The sequence below is a fragment of the Corylus avellana genome, chromosome 3 (assembly GCF_965113065.1).
Source record: "Corylus avellana chromosome 3, dhCorAvel1.hap1.2, whole genome shotgun sequence".
NCBI classification, from domain to species: domain Eukaryota; kingdom Viridiplantae; phylum Streptophyta; class Magnoliopsida; order Fagales; family Betulaceae; genus Corylus; species Corylus avellana.
The window spans coordinates 10,246,629-10,249,362 of NC_142492.1; the positions used below are offsets into that span (position 1 = coordinate 10,246,629).

The 2,734-nt window shown below is 37.7% G+C and overlaps 1 pseudogene; it reads left to right on the forward strand.

Annotated features, from left to right (window-relative positions):
• Positions 1–547: 547 nt before the first annotated feature.
• On the forward strand, positions 548–1,430 carry LOC148586767 (thaumatin-like protein pseudogene; annotated as a pseudogene).
• Positions 1,431–2,734: the final 1,304 nt, after the last annotated feature.

Sequence of the window (2,734 nt, forward strand, 5' to 3'; positions counted from 1 at the left end):
TTCTTTCCAAATTCCAATTTTCCACCCAAATAGTAACTCTACAACGATGCCAGCTGCAGCTGTGGACCGGGTCTCTGCTCACCAACCCGGATCCTAAATTCCTATACATTTTTGTTATGCGCAAAATCATATACGTACCCAAAATTTCACTGTCACATTAAAGACTCAGAAACATTCATCTTATATATGCAACTTCAATAAAATAAATAAATAAATAAATTTGTAACTACTGCAATATAAGCCTTTTAATTTCATCAAGTCACAACTTAAGTTCATTGCTCAGGAAAAATAAATAAATATTACATCTAAGGATAAGAATGATGAAACGTCGTACGTCCTTTGCTTTGTTTTTCCCCATTAATTTGTTGACTTGTCTTCAAGTCTAGCCAAAAATACAACGTATGGTGTATCAAATTTTCCAAAAAAATTAAAGCTTGACTAGCCAATGAAATTTCCATAGAGGACACAATGCATGTAGGACCTACTCATCACCTTCCCAGAAGGCCATAACCCCTCCAAGCTCGCCCTATATAAGCCTCTATCCATCTTCCTCACAAACCACAAGAGCTTACTCAATATCTCTCACTTCTCAAAATGAGTCTCTGGAAGAATTTATCCATTTTCTTCTCCATTTTCATCACTCTCTGCTTCGGTCTAGCCCATGCAGCTAGATTTGACATAACAAACAACTGCCCCTACACAGTTTGGGCCGGGGCTGTGCCCGGCGGTGGTCGACGGCTCGACCGAGGTCAAACATGGAGCCTTAATGTTAATGCCGGCACCAAAGGGGCTCGCATTTGGCCTCGTACAGGGTGCAATTTCGATGCTTCCGGGCGTGGTAAATGCCAAACTGGTGACTGCGGCGGGCTTCTCCAATGCCAAGGCTATGGTGTACCCCCAAACACCCTTGCTGAATACGCACTAAACCAATTTAACAACATGGACTTCTTCGATATCTCTCTTATTGATGGGTTCAACACTGCTATGGATTTCAGCCCTACGTCCAATGGGTGCACCCGTGGTATAAGATGTACTGCTGATATCAACGGCCAATGTCCTAGCCAATTGAGGGCACCTGGCGGTTGTAACAACCCCTGTACCGTGTTCAAGACCGACCAATATTGCTGCAATTCTGGAAACTGTGGACCTACAGATTTCTCTAGATTTTTTAAGGATCGCTGCCGGGATGCTTATAGTTACCCTAAGGATGACCAGACAAGCACATTCACGTGCCCTGGTGGGACTAACTACAAGGTTGTCTTCTGCCCTTGAAGTAGTACTTCAAGAGGAAGGAAACTAGCTAGTGATGTATAATAATATGTGATGCAATAAAAGCTTAAAGGCTTTGTGAGCACACTCTTACTCGTGCAGATGCCATAATATTACATATATAATAATATGTGATGCAATAAAATTAAGCTTATATGTCATGACCTCTCTATTTGCTTCGATTTTTATATATTTTTGGTGAACCATGTTTGAAACTCTCTATGTCAGTATTTCTTGTGGCTGGTGATGAAGATCAAGTATTTTCCAACTTTTATTACGAACATAAAAGTTAAACTATATATCCCAGTGTCGGTCACCTCAAAATATCATAGTTTACCTTATATTAGTACAAATTAATAAAATTTAACAACTTTTGGAGCTTTTTTTTTGGTCTAAGAATTTGTTATCAAGTGATTTTTTTTATGGCTAAATTAAACTATGAAGAAACTCTTGTACGACAGTGAGATTCCTGCAAAACAAAAGTAAGGTCAGAGGGTCTTTTGTTGAAGCCGAAGATTCTCTGATGCTTAAGTTAGCATATTTATTTGTAGATAAAAATATAATAAAAATTTGCCTATAATATTTATGAATCAATGTGTGTTAAGTGAGGTATATAACAAATGAGAAGAAGAGAAGGTCGTCAAAGTAAAAAATATACGAGAGAGAGAGAGAGAGATAGAGATCTCTCTCTCTCTCTCTCTCTCTCTGGGTCTTTGCCAAAGAGGTCTTTAGTGGGGAAGGAGAATAACTCCCTCTCCTTCTCTCCTATCTCCTTTTATCCTTAAGTGTGAAAGTAGTGTGTACATGTGTCGTCCAATGAGTTGTGAGAGTAATGTTGTAAATAAGTGTAAAAAGAAGTATAGCCCACTAGGAGATATTTTTCCCCAACAACCATTAAGATTTATTTTCTATACATTTAAAGCACATAATGCGTCGTCATATCATCCGAAGTGTTATGTTATTGAAACCCACCATTATAAACCTTCAAGTTATAAGGTTAAGCCATTGATATGGTTCATATATATTAAAATTAACCCACAAAAGAAAAAGAAAAAAAAAAACAACTTGAGCGTTCGGGGAAGAAGCAGAAGTCTCTGATGTTAGAGGATCCGCCTTTAAATATCACGACGTAAGCAAATTGGACGGCTAGGATTAGAAGACGTACTGAAGGAGATTAGGATCCGTGGGAGAATGTTTTAAAAAATAAATAAATAAGAAAGAGAATAAATCTTAAAAAAAAAAAAAAAAAAAAAAGAATAATATTGCTTAATGTAAAGACAGATAATTTATCACGATGAAATTTAGTGCGCGGCAACGAGTCTCCAATTAATTCCAAAGCCAATTCGACAAAGACATTTATCAAGTGATATTTTCAGGAAATGAGCCGGGCAACGAGTCTCCAATTAATTCCAAAGCCAACTCGACAAAGACATTTATCAAGTGATATTTTCAGGAAATGAGCCGC